This window comes from Stegodyphus dumicola, chromosome 8, assembly GCF_044657685.1.
Source record: "Stegodyphus dumicola isolate Sdum_Otavi_A_Nest chromosome 8, ASM4465768v1".
NCBI lineage: Eukaryota > Metazoa > Arthropoda > Arachnida > Araneae > Eresidae > Stegodyphus > Stegodyphus dumicola.
In genome coordinates this window covers 192,613,143-192,634,735 of record NC_140775.1, presented here as the reverse complement: position 1 = coordinate 192,634,735, position 21,593 = coordinate 192,613,143, and the positions used below count along the sequence as shown (strand labels likewise).

The 21,593-nt window shown below is 33.1% G+C and overlaps 1 long non-coding RNA gene across 1 annotated transcript in view; it reads left to right on the top strand.

Moving 5' to 3' along the window:
* LOC146996065 (uncharacterized) overlaps positions 1-21,593 on the top strand; it is a 59,292-nt gene that overhangs the window by 23,218 nt on the left and 14,481 nt on the right. The window contains exon 2 of the long non-coding RNA XR_015042430.1: positions 1,156-1,228. This is a non-coding gene — a long non-coding RNA (uncharacterized LOC146996065). The remainder of the gene's footprint in view (positions 1-1,155; positions 1,229-21,593) is intronic.

Here is a 21,593-nt window from a genome sequence, read left to right as displayed (position 1 = left end):
GCTCTGGTGTAGGTCGAAAAGAGAGGAATATATGTACACGCTGCCATTCGAAAAGGAAGTGTTCCACAAATAAATGCAGTTGTAAAAGCAAGGGCCTCTTGTGCAATTCAAAGTGTCATAATAGTTTAAGTTGTTGCAATAACTAAGATTTGAATCACATAATTTGGTAAGTTTATAAACTTCTATTATTTTCCTTTCTCATTTTGAATGTCCTGTGTGTTTTAAGTTCTTATATTCTTAAGTTCTTATTCTGAGTCTCAAGTGCGTTTTTTCGCGAATGAATTACGGAGAAGGAAATATAATATTCTTATATGTTCAACATTCACCATTAGTACATGGTGGATGTCGACATTCACCGGTGTAAGTCAGAAATAAGAGTATTTGGAAAATATTTCGGACATACACCAAGCGAGTATGTGAATGTAGACATTCTCCAGATTTCGGTGTTTCACCGTAACATATACATTTAATAAATATTTAAAATAATCCCCGTGTATAGCTATACCTTATACATCTGAAACGATGAAACAAAAAATCATAGAAACACATACCAAGTAGAGGCTTGAAAACAAAGTTATTGTACCTGAAATTGTCTCTAAGCTAGTCCAGTGGTTTCGAAAATAGAATAAATCAAACACAGCATAAGTCGTTGTGCTTCGCTGTCGATTAGAGAAAGCTACACAGCACAAATTTACGCTGTTCTCAAAGCAGAGACTATAATTAGGAACATTAGGTGTATTGAATATATGATAACACTTGATTGAACTTCTGGGCACTTTCAGCCAAGCAAAACGCCAGGAAATATGTTAAAATGGGATTTACAACAAAATCTAGCCTTTTTAAAATTGTCATTTGGATTATGCGAAGCTCCAGCTACGTTTCAACAAGGTCAAGAACATAACTCTAAGACTCGGACTAACAGATAAACGTTCATCTCTCTAGATGACATAAGACATAACAGTTACTAATAACTCGATTGATGAGCACATTGAGAAAGTGCGAAATTGATTTTAAACGTAAATGGGTCTAAATATAAATTTATGTCATCTAGAGAGATGAACGTTTATGAGATGCAAAATATCACATCGAAGGATTGAGACATGAAGCCAAATAATTGCAATTAAAATTTTGATTCAAGCTGTCTTGAAATTTCAGAATCTGGAGGAGAAATTGGAGATGCCTATAGATACGTCTGATGTGGTGGTAGAAGCTGTGCATAACCAGGATGGTAAGCCGTTTTGCACTTTAGTATGATCGTTAAATGAATCTTTTTAATTCCTTTAAAATTTTTTTTAAGTGTTATAAGAAGTGTACTAATGTAACAGCAAACAACAATTTTCCTTATTTTAATTTTTTTTTAAGCTTGAAAACTAATAGTATGTTAAAAATGAAAACATATGAAAATTAATTGTCTGATTTTTAAGAATTCATTTTAGTTTTATAAATGTCCTGCAGATGGCAGCACTGAAAATCCTTTTATAATGAAAATTTTAAGGGGATTTTCATTAAGCTGAGTAAGGAGCTTAATAAAAAGGAAAATACTAAATATTTCTTATTGGTTTTTTGAAATCTGTAAGTGAATATTTTAACTGTTTTTTTATCGTACTGTAGGTAGTCAGAATTATTATAATTATACTAAAAAGTATCGGAATGGAAAATGAGTTATTACGAGTGCAAGGACTGTGTGTAGATCCCCGTTTTCAAATTTTTCATACGAAAAAAGAATTTTAAGTAACATATTTAGTTTTCAGATATATATTATTAAAAGTCATTAAATGGTAAGTAAATAATGAAAATGTGTAAAATATATATTTAAACAAGAAATAACTTATAAAGTATCTATAAAAATATAATATAAAGCATATGCTGTTTAAATAGTCTATAGAACATTACAAAACAACGCGTTGATATTTCGGTAATTTCATGGATTTAGGCTTAACTTAAGCTTTCATGGAATTAGGCCCAAAAAATATATATACTATATTGGTAGATAGCAGTTTCTTTGAATGATGAACCATTTCAGCAGTGCTTCCCCAATATCCTTACGCTCGGCCTTTCTCACTTTTTTTATTGGTATCAATTTTTTTCTTTTTCCGTGAGAAAAAACTATCGAATCTCGATGTCTTTCCAGTAGTATTAACTGTAGGTGTAAAAGAATGTATGAAGTTTTCAACTTCTGGAAAATATGAAAAGTGAGTACACTCGTATTATTCATCTATCTTATTCAATGGCCAATGAGAATGCATTTATTTCTCCAAACATATGTACGATTGCAAAGCAGAATGTCTTTATAAAAATATATATTACCTCTACAGCACAGAATATCCTCAGGATGTCCTATTTGAGTCGCAATATCCCGGGCATACTTAGGATATCCTGAGTATGTTGATTCTCAGATGCCCCGAGGACACTGTTATTTAACATTCCAGAGGATATCTCGTTTAATTCGCTATGCCCCGGTATATGTGATGATGTCCTGAAGATGCTGATTCTCAGACATTCCGCAAATTTGACATCCTGAGGATATACCTACTGCAATCCGGAGGACTTCGTTGGCAAGCATTTTGAGAATATTTGTTATCAATTCTACACGTTTGGGTTTTTCGAATTTGCGCATTTGAAAGTATGCACATTCTTTAATTTTCATACGTATTTTGTTATGAATTGCTTCTAAATATTGTTCAACACACACAAAAATAAATAAATAAATAAATAAATAAATAAATAAATAAAATAAAATAAAAAAAATATTGATACCCAGATTAGGCTTGTCATTTCGTAATTAATTTTAACTGCTATTTTTCCTGGCATTAAAAAAAAAAAATTTAGGCATGGAAAGATATTTTCAATGGATTAGCTGTTTCTAGAATATTTATTAAATTCTAAATAACGTTCGAAAATCCTGCGGAAGACCTAAAGAATGCAAAAGAGTGAGTTTAAGGTGGATTTGCAATAAGGAATTCTAGTTTAACTCGATTTTTTGCTTTTCATTTTGCCGTTTGTAATTTTGTTTTTGTTGTTTTACATTTATTATTTCTTCATGAAACTGGTTCAGGAAATCCTACTGGTCTAAGAAGAGATGTAGATAAGGTTGTAATTCATCCTTATTTTAGAATTAAGGATGTTTTATTTTATTTATTTGCTTGGAAATGTCTTATGGGCTAATCTTTGGAATTTGGAATTATGGTAACAGGTAGTTTGGCGACATTTTGGTAAGGCTATAAAGGTTACTAGCTAGGACTTTAGCAGTGTACATGGATAAAGTCAAGAGTGTGCGCAATGCCATTTTTGTGCAATTCTGGGATGTTTTTTTAAGTGAAAATAGGTCGACGTGTACATGGATGATACCGTGTATGTGCAATTCTTAAAAACGCGGCAAGCAGTGGGCGATTCTGCACTTTCTCCCAATTTCACACCTTATCTTCGTCATGATCAAGCACTTTTCTTCCATAAAAGTTCTAGTATAAGCGTAATTCGGCTAGCAGATTGTTGGAAAAAAATGTTGAGTTAAAAAAAAAAAAAAAAAAAAAAAAAAAAAGCGCCTTTACTTCGTGAAAACAAAATGGCGTCCAAAACAAAACTAGCAGGTTGCTGTAGCAGGGTTGGTCGCCAAAGTTTCGCCAAGTTACCATAATCTAAAGATTAACTGTCTTATGTATTTTATGGATGTAGAAAATTTTATTCTTCCCAAGCTCATATTATCTACTCACTACTTCTTCTTTTCTCGAATAGCAAAAATTTCCATCATAACATCAGCTTCATTTTTAAAAGTGCCGGAGTCCTATGGAAGACCGACAGGAAAGAGAAACAAGAGTAAATAAATGAATAAAAGGACTATTAAAATCATTAATAATTTAAAAACTGAAAAAATTAATTAATAATTATTTAATTGATGTTAACAATGAATGTTTATTAATAATTATTATTTAATCCATAATTAATTTACTATCGTTTATTAAACTAATTGAATAATTAAGGATTAAAGTAATTAAATGATTAAAATTAAATAAAATGCAAAGAGGTAAATTCAAATTTAATGACTAATTTTTCATATAATTTTATTGCTAAAAGTAAAATTTTCGAGATCGCATTTCTACTGAAATTGTTGTTTATTTACATAAAAGAAGTGCCGAAGCCTTCTTATTTAGGGCTGCGGTGCGCTCCAGCAAGAATTCGAATTTATTCCAAAAACTAAGAAGCACCGGAGCGGACCTCCGGTGGGCTCCGGCGCAATTTAAGCTCTGATCAGCTTTAACAGAGATGTGTGGGAACAGCTTATCCAAAGACCTTGAATGGAATGAGAGATCCCATTCAAGTTCTTTGGTGTCGCAAACTGTGTTTACTGTGTATTTTGGTTCTCCAAAAAGCAGATGTTGTATCTGCTCAGTTTAGCTTTTGTTCGGAATGTATAAAAAAGTAGGAGTAAAGATAAAAGGACAATAATGTAAAAGTGTGTCCCGGTAATTTGATTTTGGGGAGATATGACTCCTAATATTCAAAATTTAGATGCTTTTAAATATTAAGTATACTTTACTTTAGTTAAAACTTGTAGAAATTCTGAAAAAAATTCATAGAAATTTCATTCATAGAAGAGTTCTTTAAATCTTATTTTCATGCAATGGAAGTTCGCTATAGAGGTATAAAATAACGTAACGTAACATGCATTAAAAAATAAAGCTGATAGGATAAAGTTCATTGGAGATATATTTCTGAATACCATGATTTGATTGAACGTCAGTAATTATCATATAACATTAGACAGCGGATGCTCTTAATAAATGTTTCCTAATAAATAGAAGACCTCAATATGCTTAGAAAGGTAATTTGTTTTAATCACGAAATTTCCTTAAGCCCTTGGCCTACACGATATCTGCCCACTGCGCGAAGTATAGTAAACAGGAAAGTGCCATGCCAACTGTTCAGCCGTGTATCCGAACTGGCACAAAATGTATACTTTTCATGACACGTATATTTCAGTGTAACGAAAGGAATTGTGAAATAATAAATAATGTTTAGGTACAAATAGTAATTTTAAGACGTCTAGGGTGTAATCATAATCAATTGATGAGTTAACAAAAACAATTGCATGATGGTTATGAGAGTTTTTTAATTCTTTATACGAAATTACATTTGAAACGTGTGAACGTAAGGAAGCTTTACGGGGAGCTAAAGTAACAGGTTATCCAGTTTCGTCAGAAACAACTGGGAAAAAAAAACAAAACAAAAAAAAAAGTTACAATCAAAGAAAAAAAATATTCGATGTAGGATAACTCCAGTTGCTTGTTCTAATAGTAAATTTTATGCATAAATTCCTTACCACGAGTCAGACTCGTGCTCGTGTTTATGACACAAATTCTTTACTACGAGTCAGACTCGTGGCTTGTGTTTATGACACAAATTCCTTAGCACGAGTCAGACTCGTGGTTATAGGCCACAAGGCACACGTGCTGAAATCTGAATATATATATATATATATATATAGCCGTGTTTAATTTAGATTTTAGGGGTAATTATTTCTCATAAGCCAAAGCCGTCAAGTGAAAACCAAAACTCACAATTGATTCCTACACTTCAGACGAGGCTAAACAAACAGAGGTGGACAAGATCTCAATATACATATCAATAACTTCAAACCCCAATCATTCATGTAATTCTTTAAGGATATTTAATGTTTTTAATTATCTGTATCACGAATTAAATGTAGCAAATGTAGCAAAATCGTCTAAAAAATGTGCGAACAACCTCTGTAAATGTATTTGATTCTGGATGTTCTGCTGCATTTTGTGTAACAAATAGAATTGATTACTCTGCAACCAGATTACTTTTTAATTCTATTACAAGTAACTGTGTCTAAGTCTCTTTCAAAACTTGTAAAACAAGAAAACCACCAAACAAAAAAGTTAAATTGCAAAGATTTTTTTTCAATAAAGAAACAAATACCTCTATAGTAAGTACCATTAAAAAACCCTACTGATGCAGAAAAGCAGTTTATAATTGAATGGTCTCCAGTCTTCCGACTCTGAAGCTGTCAATGTTCATTCGCATTTTGATCATTCGTATGCAGGTGATTTATAAATAGTGATATTTAATGTTTAAAAATTATTCACATAAGAGCAAATATATTGATTTGATTTTAAAATTGGATCTGTTATTAAGTCCCAGTGTCCCTTGTTTCCGAGATTGTCTGTTTTTAAGTAGCTTTCTGGAAAAAAGTGCTTTTAGGACATTTACAGAAAATTTTTTTTAATGAAAATTATAAAATATTGACAAGTTTGCTGTCTAAGTTAGCGTATTGAAATAAAAAAAATTCTTGTATTTATGCAATTAATTTACAATTTTAATCTTACTCATATTTCAACTTGCTTAATTTTGTGCATGTATTTTAGCAATTATTATTTATGACAATTTTCCATGGATGTTAAGTTTTGCTTTCAGCTGTATTGCCATGCAAAGATCTTTTCCACTTTAAGCGTCATCGATTTTTAATCTCAAGCAAAGTATTGTTAACAAATTCTTGTGTCTTTATTACTTGGAGGCAATAGAATCAGAGATGTTATTTCTGTTCTGAATGTTTCTATATAATATTTCAACTAGAAATGCATTTGTTCTTTGATCACATCCCATTTAATGTAAAAAACTTTGCTAAAGAATTTGAAAGTTTACAAATTTGAGATTCCATATACCGTATATAAACGTGTATAAGTGGACCATCTTAAGGAAAAAAAAATCAAACTTTGAAGAAGGGGTTCGACTGTGGACCCTTAAAAATATGTGGACCCTTAAAAAAAAAAAAAAAAAAAAAAAAAAAAAAAAAATTCCGCCGCCGATCAATGACACGTTGGCGAACTTGATCATTAAATATATCATTCATATAAAAGAAAAAAAAAAGAAAAAAAATTATTTATTTATTCTTTATTTATCTCTTCATCTAAAAATCTGTTTACTATTAACTAAACCTCTAGACTGAGTGAGTATGTGACAAAATGTAAGATAGAAATAAAAAAAAAAAAAAAAAAAAAAAATCAACAAAAAGCTAACTGTTAGTAAAACGTAAATAAAATGTCACTTATCTTATTTCAAATACGTTCAATTAATTATAAGTGTAAAATATTTAATGTTACTTGATAAATTTCATACAGTTTATTTTATTCTCAAACTTATTAATAATAATGTTAATTAAGCTATGTTTAATAATAATAATGCATCCTACTTACGAATCTATATTTTAGTTTTAGGATGGCATTACAAAAGTGAAGTTCAGGCATAGAGATAATATTTTTAATTGAATTTATTGAGTTCCCATTTGCTCATAGGTACTTAATTTTTTTTCATTAATGGTCCTTAAAAGTACTTAATTTCCGTGTGCAAAAATGCGTCCGAACCCTGTGTAAAAAAAATCTTCTGCTTGTAATTTTAATTTTTAACTGCAACTATATTTTTGAAGGTAGAAATTACCGTCTGCTTCCTGACAGTTTTGTTTTCATGCAAAACAATGTCGCTTTTAAAGAAACAATTGATAATTAAAAGGTTATGTTTGTGTTCTTTCCTAAGAAAATGATTCATATCTAGTTGCTAAAAAACATTGTGAAAGCCGTGGCTTTTCGATAGCTAAAGCTTCGAAAGGTAATGTCAACAACAAAAGAGAAAAACGTCAAAATGTAGCTCCAAGTGGAAAAATTGTTCTAAATACGTATCCAAGGAAGAAAAGGAATGTTTCGAATGTTGCAAAACTAATATCTTTAATGTTAAAAGGAAATTCTCCAAGTCAAAGGACAGTTGCAAAATCATTAAAATGCCCGGTGTTAACTTTAAACAACTTGAAACAATGCTAATTTGAATCTTAAAAAGGCGGGAAAACAATGTGCGTCGTCGTTCTCCACCACGTGTCGCCGAACACAGAACCCGCTGCAGAATTCTTTATGCGAAATATTTATCCGGACAAAAATGGAAAAACACATAACAGACGAATTTTTAGTACACTTAAATCATTGTATTAAAACGAGATCCATTTATCGTCATCAAAGAGGACAAAAAAAAACACTTAAAACATACTTCAAGGAATTTAAAGAAAGTTTTTGTAAGGAATTTATGATTATTGTTGATTTTTCCTATAACGGCAAATTAAAAATAAAGAGAGGACAGGAAAATGTTAAGATCAACTCCACATATTATCAAAAACATATTCTCTACCCAATTTTCAAATATGAAATATCTTATCTTTACACACAGTGCAATCCATCAGTAGAATTGCAGAGCAAGCAGTCACATATGAAATTTTAGTGCTAATTTCCTGGAAAAAAATGGAACAAGAAATATCAAGACCAAACCCTTCACTCATATCCCAACTTAATCTCGTAATCTATCACCAATGTATTTTTGTGCTTTTGGATTTTAAAAAAGCAGTTTTCCAAACGTCAACCTACAAACCTCCCTAGTCTTTGGAAAGCTATTCGAAAGCAATGGGTTAAAATATCTCTTCCGATACTACAAAAGACTTTATTTATTGTCTTGAAAATTACGATGTAGAAAGATAGTAAAGAATAAGCATTATGTAACAGAACATTTAACCAGTTAACTGTGATTGACGAGTATACTCGTCATGGAGAAGCGGCAGGATTTTGAGTATTGACGAGTATACTCGTCATGCGTATATTATGTTAATCAAATGGAAAGATAAGAGACAGGTTTATTTAGTAAGTACTGTACATAATGATAACATAATAGAAACAGAGAAAAGAAAAATAATAACAAAAAACCGGAGCTAAGGATTGATTACAATAAAAAATGGGTGGAGTGGATATGAGCGATGGAATTATCATAGCGTACTCCACAGCAGGAAAACAATTCAAAAAGTACTATAAAAATATATTTCTTCATTTCTTAGACATTATGTGTCTGAATGCATTCATATTATATAAAAAAAGAATGGAACATTATCGCGTATCCATCTTTTGCTCAAATTTATTGAAGACAGTTTTGCGACGTATCCAATTGAAACAAATAAATCGACAGAAACTCAACCATTTAGACCTAATATATGCCAATTAGGCGGGAATCATGTTCCGGATTATATACCTGGAACATCGGGGGAAAAAAAAAAAAAAACACCTACGCGAAGATGTTCGCATTGCTACAAACGTAACATCAGGAAGGAATCGCGTTACTGGTGTTCGAAGTCCCATTGTGTATAGTACCCTGTTTCGCTGAATATCACTCCACAGCAGGAATTTAAATTCTTACTTTTATATGTATAACATTTAATTGATTGCGTTTTTAGTTTAATATGTATGTAATATATGCTTATGTTAACCAAATAAGTAAATATTAGTGATAAAACTTTCAATTTTATAAAATAAACCCATCTTCTTCATGCAATATCTTACCGGCGCAACTTACTCTGTGATTAACGAATATACTCGCCATGGCTCGTTTCTGGCGACACAAAACGGTGCGCACTCTTAAACGAGGGCGCCACAGTTAACTGGTTAAAACATAAAAATGTTGGGTAAAATATTTTTGTAATTACAATGAAAATCGTCTGATAAATGTGCGAAAAGAATTTTATTATATTGATTTTTCATATAACGGCAAATTAAAAATAAAGAGAGGGCAGAAAAATGTTAAGATCAACTCCACATATTATCAAAAACATATTCTCTACCCAATTTTCAAATATGAAATAACTTATCTTTACACACAGTGCGATCCATCAGTAGAATTGCAGAGCAAGCAGTCACGTATGAAATTCTAGTGCTAATTTCATTAATTTGGGCTAATTTCATTAATTTTAATTAATTAACTTGGGCATAACTCAATTTTTTAATTTTATTTAATGAAACATTTCAATTCTTAAACACACAGAGATCGCTATTACATGCAGCCTTTTGACATGAAACAATAAAACGCTTGATTCAGCAACAATCGAAGGAGGTACCTGACAATTTTTTGGACAAACTTGAAATAAGGTTTGTCCAACAATACAAATGCTCAGAACAGATGGAACCACTCTTCACAGTGCTCAATCAAAGCGTTTTTTCTATGGTCGATTTGTATGAATTTTTGACAGCCAAATCATCGCCAAGCGCCTTTATTTGTATTCATTAAGCTAGCGGTGCCCAACCTTGTGTTCGCTGATCTTTTTGTATGCGTTCGCCAGCCCGATTAGGTACTATGAACGAAAAAATATTTTTAAAATAACCATTCAGTTATATTTCTTATTCGTTAAAATATGGTAAGCATTTATAGTCATAAGAGATATCTTGCAAGACGTTATAAAATAACTGATTGCTGACGGAGGAACTTGATAGCAAACATGGATGGAATCTTATTCCTTCATTCCGATATTAGCTGGCTCAGCAGGGGAAAAATACTTCAACGATTTGTAGAATTTCTTTCGCCCGATAAAGCAGTTTTCGGAATTCGGAAACGAAAGTTATAAAGAATTGGACGATAACAATTGGTTATCCGATCTGTATTTTCTCACGGATATAACAGCTAAACTGAACAAACTGAACGAAGATCTCCAGGGAAAAGAAAAAAAACCTTTTTTCAATTGACTGGGACTGTAACTGCTTTTCAGATAAAGTTAAATTTTCGGGTAAATCTTCGATTTCCATAAAGTTCAACGAATATTATTATTCATCTCAAACCCCACTTGCCGAAATTAATATTTCAGATGTGTCACATAAGATTGGAAATATGTTTAACAAAAATGTTGATGCTTTGGAAATGTGCTCGCGAGAAGCCAAAGGTTGGGCACCAGTGCATTAAGCACTCGTAAATGTAACGCCATTTATTTACGCATCAAACCCATTTTATAGCTAATTTTTCTTTATATTCGGCATTTGGTAAATTAGCTTTTCATAATTCGTAAGTTATTTCAGTTCATTATTTTCTGTTTAATCCTCTGTCCTCAATTCGCTTTTCGCATTTCCTGATAGGAATTTCGCCAAATCCTTTTATAAATTCAATAAATGTTTTATAATTCCAATTAATGACAGCCGATTAGATATAATATACACCCTCAGATGTTGACAGAAATTTCTCGAAAATTCTAAATTAGTGCGCATATTCTCCCGATTGATTGATTGTAGTTCCTGGCACAGAACACTACGAGGTTATCTGCGCCAAACAAAAGGTAAAAACAATGAATGATAAGTAGTTATAAGTTTCGGATGAACAATTGCTATACATTTGAGGTAAGGTAAGAACAGAATACAGTTTGTAACAAAAGTCAGTGCCCTTTAAAAACTGGAACAATTTGTGATGGTGGCTTTTCCCTATGTTGTTTAAATCCAATATTAACCACGTGCGCTAAAAAGACGTGCCATGCATGTCGAGACGCTTTTGTCTCAAACCGCGAGCGACGTGAACACCACGTCGATAGGCATTTATCGCAAAAATGAAAATAACGTGGTGACGTTGCCTAACAACGAGATTGATTATGTCTAGGAAGTGCACGAACTCGGTTAATACACAATAATTTAATAATGTACATTTTTGTGGCATTATAATGTAGATTTTTTGTGGCAACAGTTATGTTTTTTACTTCCTTGTACGAAGTAAAAAAGAAGTATTGTAATTGCGAAAAGTTTCAGGCAGCATATTTCAACGAAAATATCCATTTTGACCGCTATCGAATGCAATTTAACGATGTTTTTGCGTGATATCTGTACGTAAGGACAAAATAAAATAATCTTTTCCTTCAAAAAAATTATAAAACTGCTTTAAAATTAATTCTGAAGACAATTTTTCGTAGCGTCTGTACGAACGTAGGTACTTACGTGCGTGCGTACGTACGTACGTATCTCGCATAACTCAAAAACGAGTGGCCTCAGGACGTTGAAATTTTGTATATAGGACTGCTATAACATGTAGATGTGCACCTCGTATTTTGGTTGCAATCGGCCGTACCAAACGTATATATATTTATGTAACTTTTTAGCAAGATCGCTGCAATATTTCTACCTACTACTAATATATTTATATATATCTACTCTATTACCCGGCGCAGTGATCTCAGGTTCTTTACTCAGGTTTCTTATATGTTTGTAAATTGTATATTTTTTGCTTTAAGAATGATTGAATTATGTTGTTTTTATCTTCCGGTTAAGGATTTTATGCCTTTAGTAAATCTGTGTGCAATGTTTTTAGAATTATCAGCAATTTTAAATTTGTTTAATTGCCGCTAAGCCTGTTTTTAATGGCGGCCATTGATGTTTACATTTGAAACAGGAGTGGATTTGTTGCCAATCTAGAGAAACTTGGCTTCGCAACAACAAAGATAACGCATTCATTTATTATTGCCAATTTAATCATGCTTAATACTTTCTGGAATTTTTTCGAGGAAATAAGCGTTTGAAATTTACTTCGTAATTTTTAATATAGATATTTTGAGTTTTTATGTATTTTTGCCTTCTTGCGAAGTGAGAACCGAATTAATTAAATGAGAAATACTCAATCGTCTGTGAAAAACTGTTTCTTTTTTGTTTTGTTTGTTTAATTTCTTTTATGCATCGTTCTAGCTTTATTATAGTATTTGAATAAAACATGTGGCAACGATTAGATAATTCTATTCTTTAAATGATATAAATTTTCTGCATTATGAGTTATAATATGAACGAAATATATACGTGGACGGAATAATACGTATATAATATGAACGGAATATATACGTAATAACTTATAATTATTGGATTATATAACAGTTAACTTATATAATAATTATATAATGGAAACTAAGTTAACTGCTATATAATTATCAATACTGTTAAGTGAATCTAGTGCCAGAGTGTCGCTATGGTAAACAAATACTACAGTGAATTTTAAAGAATGCATTTATTCTATTGTGATTTATGCGATGTCGGCGAAGTATATTTAATTCAATCCAATAAGTTTAAATGAAATGCAAGAAAAAATGCGTATAATTTAATATTCCAATACAAGGAAGTCATGTGGTGTACACATCAGATTTTTATATATTGCTTTGAGCTTGATAACTCATGGAATGTTATTTTTTTTTGTACTGTTTAGAATGCTAAATAAATAAAAACGTTGTTAATAAAAAAGGTTTTCTCTGCGAAATATATTATCATTCGTCCGAAGTTGTTAAATAAGTCAAGAAATGATTCATTTCAAACAGTTTATTTCTCGAGTTACAGCTCAGGATTGCACTCGCAGACGCGGAGCGGCGTAAATGAGACACTTTACCGCTTGTTATATTGAAGCGCACGGCACCGCAACCGTGAAGTTTAGTCGTAGCGCAAGTGGTTAATCATTTTAAATGTTTTTGGCGAAGATAATTAAAACTACGACATTCTAATAAAATATGGCAGGCTGTCAGATCTTCATTACAGTTTGCTCAGCGAGGATTCCTATCGCATTTCAGCAAATGTTCGTGAGTTATTCTACAATGACCTATTATCAACAGAGTCAAAATAACATGTTTCTTTTGCTGTGGACAGCCAGCATTCAATTGTGGGTTTAACATTTCAGAACTTGTTACTCGTTTGGTCGTCCCAATGCCTCTGCCATTTATTAAGAATTTTATATTTGATCATCATACTGATAAAGTTAGCCACAAAAGTCTGCGTACAGACTAAATTTTAAATGAAAAAAAAACACTTAAAGCATAGAAAAATGTAATTTAATCATTGCATTTTTTTCTCCTATTAGCTAAAATTGTAAGCTTAAGTGAAAAGTAAACAATATCAGCGTAATACTTTTTACATTTTTTCAAAAATATATTTTCTCAAAAAAATTCAGAAATTCTCTCCAATCAGTTTGCGTACACTTTCGAAAAAAAAGCAAAATATAAGATTTTACATTACTTCAATACTTTGTAGGATATCCTTTATTCTTCAAAACAGCTTGCTGATGTCTGGGCATTGACTGAACTAGTTTTTCAGTGTCATCCGACGTAAATTTCGTCCATTCTTTCTGTAATTTACTAATTAGCTCATTTCGCGACGTAATATTATGTTTTCGAATTCGTTTCTCCAATTTTGCCCACAAATGTTCGATTGGATTGAGGTCTGGTTACTCTGGAGGAGTACGCAACTGTCTTGGAGTGTTATAGAGGAGATATTCCTTCACAATTTTAGCTGCATGTTTCGGGTCGTTGTCTTGTTGGAAAATAAAGGTATTAGAAAGGTTTAAATTTCGGGCACTGTCTCGTAGATCTTTCTTCAGAATATCCAGATAAACATACTTATCCGTGACTTTATCAATAACGTGAAAATTTCCAACTCCTTTCGACGACATACACCTCCATACCATCACACCGCCAGCTCCATGTTTGACAGTTGGATTTAAATTTTTCAGATTCAGATCTGTTCCTGGTTTTCTCCATACAATAGGCCATTAACTTTAAATATTGTAAATTTACTTTCATCTGACCAAATTACATTGTTCCAGAAGTCCTGCGAAGAGTTTAAATATGTTTTGGAAAAAGCAATTCTTTTCTTACTATTTGTCTCGGAAATGTATGGCTTAGACCTAGGTTTGCGTCCATGATAATCGGCCTTTCGCAGTACTTTTCATACAGTTTCAGGAGAAATTTCCTTGTTGCTAGTTAAAAAAATGTGTTTCACAATGCTTGCAGCAGAAAGTTTAGGATTTTGTTTAATTTGTAAAAGAATTTTTCTTTCTTCTCTCTGCGTTAGCTTCTTCGGTCTCCCACATCTTGGTTTTACAGCAAGACTACCAGTGTCACGATAGTTTTGAATAGCTCTTTGCACACTAGAAAATGGTTTTCCAATGGTTTTACCAATATAACGAAGAGTTTTACCTTCATATCTCAATTTGATAATTAGTTGTCTCGTAACTAAAGAAATTTCTTAATTGGTTGTCATTTTCGTCAAAGAAAATAGAAATAACAACTTCCAATCAACGTGAAATTTGCTTCGGAAGTCAATGACCTTAAAAGTGTAACCTTCGTTGCATTCTCAAGTTTGAAGTTTAAAAGTTAGGTAAGAAATCCCCCGCCTCCTTCGCGTTGTACGCAAACTTTATTGGCTTTGATTTCTGGCCACTTATCTTTTAAAAATTTGTGTGCATAAATTATAACATATGAAAATTTCACAGTTAAATAATTTCAAAGCCCCTTATTGAAACTAAATATTTAAAAAATAAAGCTTTAAGAAACTACCCTTTTCGGACCTTAAAATTTGGATTTGATATTACTTTTCTTGATGTACGCAGACTTTATTGACTAACTGTATGTGTAAGTGGAATCTGGGGATTAGATATTTTAGTAGCGGTTTTACCTGTAATGTCCGCTAGTTCATTCCCTTTTATACCAACGTGGCCAGAGATCCAGGAATAAAGAATCTAATATCCCCAATATTTTAAAGTCTGGTTAAGCTTCAGAATCCTGGATGTGAGTTACACTTAGTCTCTTTGAATGAAGTTAGGACACTCAAGGAATGTGTATAGATAATGAAATTCTTGTAACGATGTTCTGACAGAAACGTTACAGCCTGATATACTGTAGTAAGTTCAGAGGTAAAGACAGAGCAAGCCGGGTATAATCGAAACCCCAAGAATAGTGTTTTACTACTACAAAAGCTGCACCAACGTGATCTCGGCATTTTTGAGCCATTTGTATAAAGAAGAATATAAGTTCTGTATTTATGTTTATGTTCCGTAAAGACCTGCTTGTAAATGACATCACTTGTACTAGATTTATCCCAGTATTGGAAGGTAGCTAGAGATTGAATTTTCCCGTCTTCCCATGGTGGCATCTCAAAGGGATTCTCCGGCTGCGTATTTGTATTAGTTATATGATACTGTTCTAGTAAGGTACTAAATTTTAAACGAAACGATGGGACACATGATGGGCGTGCTTGATATAAACTACATTGAGGAAGCAAATTCTCACGAAAGAGCCAGATAGCAGTAATGGCCCTGGTTATTACTGGAAATTATTTTAAATTCCATTTGCTTTTCATTGTCTAAGAATTTATATTCATTCCCTTTTCTTAATCGAAATTTTATTTGGTGAATCTTTACATTATGGTAACTTAACGGAAATTTGGCGACCAACCATGCTACAGCAACCCTGCTAGTTTTATTTTGGACGCCATTTTGTTTTCTTTTTCTTTTTTTTTTTTTTTACTCAACATTATATCCAACAATCTGCTAGCCGAATTGGGCTTATACTAGAACTTTTATGGAACAAAAATGCTTAATCATGACGAAGATTAGGTGCAAAATTGGGAGAAAGTGTAGAATCGCCCACTGCTTGCCGCGTTTTTAAGAATTGCATATACACAGTATCCAATGTACACGTCGACCTATTTTCACTAAAAAAAATATCCCAGAAATGCACAAAAATGGCATTACGCACACTCTTGACTTTATCCATGTACACATCGATCTATTTTCACTTAAAAAGTCAAAGAAAACTGACAAAAATCCAATTCTTCTTACTCTTGTAAAAAGCGCCAAACAAATAAGGGGGCGATTCTGCACTTTAGCAGCGAAATTGTTTCTAAATGCTTATTAGCTCAAATCACGATCGGAATTTTCCGGAAAATGTCACATGACATGTCTCATGATCTCTCATTTCTCTGAGACAAAATAATCTGTGATTCGAACTGTGTACTTCTCAGATTATTGCTAAAGTCCTAGCTAGTAACCTTTATCGCCTTACCAAAATGTCGCCAAACTACCTGTTACCATATTCCAAAGATTAGCCTTTTATTTTAACTGTTATGTAGTTTATCAAATTAATGTTTTACTTTAGGCTCTGAGGGTCAGTTCGATTCATCGAAAGATATGGAAGATGCAATGAACTCACTTCCGGCTCCTATGGCCACGGCTGTGAAACCATTCAAGTCTCAGTTACTGAGGCTTGCAAAATCTGTAGCAGATGTAAGAGAAAGCATATTTTTACTGAACGCCCTTTTTGCTATAAAATACTCGGCAGTACTATTACGTCAGATACTCTGTTTCAAGAATTACTGTGTGACGTTGTACTGTTTTCTGCAGCAAAACGCCGCAGTATTTTCTTCAGCAATCATTTAAAAAAATTTCCCTGTGTTTCGAAGATTTACTCGTACGCGAATTTTCAACGTTTCCTTTGTGTCTCGAATTATAATGGAAAAATGTACTACATAAACTGCAAGTGAAAAAAATCAAGGTATTGCTAAGTCCCATTGAGCAGTGACGTACTGTGCTAACAAAAATTTAAAGGATCGCCCTGGTTTTTACAAACAAATGACATCTACTGAATACGAATGTAGTGTCTCAAAGTAATCAAAAGAAGGTTCTTTTTTTCTAGATATAAAACCAGCAATCTCATAACACGTTAAATGTCGGAGTGTAAAATTATGATTCTGGATTGAGAATCGTATTTTATATACTTTTGCTTCTCTCTGCGTCTCTTAACGATGTTGTAATTGCAGAAAGAGTTAGAACTATATCTCAACCTCTTGGCTCCCCAGTGACAGATCGTTCAAGTCACTGGAAACTGGTAGTTCGATCCATGTTTAAATCCTTGCAAACGGGCTGGTTGCATGTAAAGTTTCGTGGTTGTTCTCATACATTAATGTTAATAAGAGCTAGTTTCACTTAAAACAAACCTGCACGAAGGTACTCCATCTCAGAGAGCGATAGCCCTCGAATGGCGTTTTACTAATCAATTAACCTAACCTAATTTGCCTCAGCTTCTTGAAATACAAGAATCAATGATTGACGAGCAAATGATTATCTGGAAACCGATGAATCATACAAGCAAATAACGAATTCGTTTTTCATGACTGAAAGTATTTGCGCATTCATGGTGTATTTTCTAAGCTCGTGTACACACACACACACACACACACACACACACACACACACACACAAAAAAAAAAAAAAAAAAAAAAAAAAAAAAAAAAATGCTCAAACGTTACACATGGTAAAATACAAGAAAACGCCTATGCAGCCAGCTTGTTCGCGGTATTAGAACATCGGACCTAACTACCAGTGTTCAGCGACTCGGTCGCTGGTGGACCTTTATCAGGTCAACATCCCTCATGTGCAACTGAGAGAATTTTGTGCAACTCATGTGCGATCTTGGTTTGGTTTATGGGATTACGGCAAAGCCTTGAGAAACCTGCCTAAGGAAAGGGATGCCCTCGTGGAGGACTTTCTAAGGGAAACTGGTTCGTATACACGTTATACACGGGAAACACAACGAAAGCGCCCATGCAGCCAGCCCGTTTGCAGGACTCGAACCTCAGACCTAACTACCAGTGTTTGCGTTCAGCAACTTTACCACTCGGCCGCTGGTGGGCCCAGATGTCGGTCTTAATTCGGCGCATTGAAGCAAAGCAAGAAAACCTGCAAAAGGAGATTCAGTGCTAAATGAAACTGTACAAAATCGCCATTTGCATACATGTAGACCTACATTTTTACTTCCTTGTACGAAGTAAAAAGGAAGTATTGTAATCACGAAAAGCTTCAGGCAGCATATTTCAACGAAAATATCCACTTTGACCGCTTTCGAATGCAATTTAACGATGTTTTTGCGTGATATCTGTACGTATGTTTTTGCGTGATATCTGTACGTAAGGACAGAATAAGACTCTTTTCCTCCAAAAAAAAAAAAAAAAAAAAAAAAAAAAAAACTAAGAAACTGCTTTAAAATGAATTCTGAAGAGAATTTTTCGTGGCGTCTGTACGAACGTATGTACATATTTCGCATAACTCAAAAACGAGTAGCCTCAGAACGTTGAAATTTTGTATATAAGACTACTATAACATGTAGATGTGCACCTCGTATTTTGGTTGCAATCGGCCGCGCCAAACATATATAAATATATTTATAAATATATCCACTCTGTTACCCGGCTCAGTAATCTCAGTTTCTTTACTCTTATATGTTTGTAAATTGTTTGAATTATGTGGTTTTTATTTTCCGGTTAAGGGTTTTATGCCTTTAGTAAATCTGTATGCAATATTTTTAGAATTATCAACAATTTTAAAATTGTTTAAGTGCCGCTAAGCCTAATTCGATGGCGGCCATTGCTCTTGTTTACATTTGAAACAGCTGAGTAGCGGATTTCTTGCCAATCTAGAGAAACTTAGCTTCGCAACAACAAAGATAACGCCTTAATTTATTATTTAAATCATGCTTATATTTTCGAGGAAATAAGCGTTTAAGATTTACTTCGTAATTTTTAATACAGATATTTTGAGTTTTTATGTATTTTTGCCTTCTCGCAAAGTGGGAACTGAATTAAATAAATGAGAAATACTCAATCGTCTGTGAAAACTTTCTTTTTTGTTTTGTTTTCTTAATTTCTTTTATACATAGTTCTAGCTTTATTATAGTATTTGAATAGAACATGTGGCAATGATTAGATAATTATTTAAATGATATAAATTTTGTGCCTTCTGAGTTATAATATGAACAAAATATAATACTGTTAAGTGAATCTAGCACCAGAGTGTTGCTATGGTAAACAAATAGAGTGAATTTTAAAGAATTCGTTTATTCTGTTGTGGTTTATGCGCTGTTGGCGAAGTAGATTTAATTCAATCCAATAAGTTTAAATGAAATGCAAGAAAAAACGCATATAATTTAATATTCCGTAGAAGGAAGTCATGTGGTGTACACATCAGATTTTTTTTTAATAAAACCTTCAATTTTATCATTTGAAGTAAATATATTGCTATTGTTTCCTTGAAGAGACAAAGTTAATGAAGGAATTGCAAGTAATGTTTCTTTAAATTCATGTACCTTATTTAAATTTTATACCACTCCATGTGGGGCAAGAACCCACATTCCGTACAATGAAGTCATGTGGTGTACACATCAGATTTTTTTAAAGAAGGAAACCGAGCCAGTAAAGATTATATATGTTATACGTAGTAGAGTGGAATCAGTTCGCTTCTTAGACGAATCAATATTCTGTTTCGAGCCCGAAGATTATCGTATCTTCATATCGTTTTCCTCCTCCAAAAGGCACACATCAACAGCTTAAGCGTTATAGCACAGCTACTTTCTTTATGGGACTGCAAGTTTCAGAAAGGGAGAGAGATGAAAAGTAGACGTGGTGAAGGAAATACTTCGGATTTTGAAACTGGGTTTCAGGGAATATGTTTAAGTTTAAAGGTCCTCAGCCGATCTGTGCAACGAAAAACGTTGCATAACGAATATTTTTGCATTAACTCAGCAAACTAGACTTAAAACTAGTAGGAAAAAAATGACACATGTTTCATTTTCAGATAAAACCGATATTTTTCACTATAAAAATACAACTACTTTTGCCGTTTAAAATCGCGGAAAATTTCTGGATGGAAAAGATGTGCGTCATTCTGTAAGGCACTGAAATTCCGTAACTGAAGCATGATTTTTTTTTTATTTTTATTTATTAAACCTAAGAACCTATTCGCTATGGCTGCTAGATACCTATAAAATGCCGACTGGGTATCTTACAACAGTAGCACTCTCGGGGAACAATAATTACGAACCTGGTATTTCTAGAACACAGGAGGAAGATCGTTTTATACCAGAGTTTCTTAAACTTTTTTCAGTCGCGACCCATTTTGTGGGACCGCATAAGTATTGCGCAAATCCAACACACGCGTGAATGAAACTGTCAACTTCTCTTGTACTGTAATATACTATTGCAGTTTTAGGTCATTAACTTTCATTTCTAATTTTAAGACATAGAACAATGTGAACATTTTAAATAAGTAATCGACGAAATGACAACATCACATGCAAAGCAAGTAAAAAGGAACGTTTATAAAAAGAATGCGTCGAAGCGTTTTCGTTTTTTTCTTTGTCTGTATTGTCTTATCTTTACCTATTTTCAGATACATTATGTAAAAATATTTGGTAATTGTAAAAATATCATAATAAGTTAAAGAAATATCAAAACTTAGCATTTTTGACGGCTCACTGCGATATACTGTATTGTACTGGATTTCTATTGCCGGAGCAATACTTCCCAGTCATGCAAAGAGTTCCATGCGGAGTCTGGTATTAGAAAATCCCTGATCGAGTTTCCTCTGAGGGGAGAAATAACAAGGAGAAAAGGGGATACGGCGGAATTTACGCCTGGGCTCAGGAGCTGACGCGAGCAAGACTTGTTCTTGTTTGGACCAGCAACACTGGTCCAAACAAGAACAAGTCCAAAGTAATTACTCCAAAAGTCCGTAAGATACTCGTAGCCTGCTGGCACTTCACTGAGATTGGTCTAAATCTAGATTGGAATCCTTGTCAGAAGAGATGAAGTGAAAAGATGCACACGGAGCGTCAGCACGAGGTATTGACGAGAACACTTAATTATTGGCTTGCCTAATTAAGTGTGCAGCATAAGGTCGGATGAGCAAATCCGGGGAGGCGGCCCACAGTTTAAGAAACCCTGTTTTATATGGTTGGACCAAGGGGGCTCTAAGTCCACAGTCTGGTGGTATCGGTAGCGGCAGGGCCATCCTTAGGCCATTGGCTGCCTGAGTACTTTCCGAAGATTATCGCCCCACAAATTTAAAAAAAAAAAAAAAAAAAAGCTCAATGATTAATTAAATTTTTATTTCATATTCATCAAGTAGTACTTACATGTAACAAATTGTATAAAAAGTACTTACATGTGACA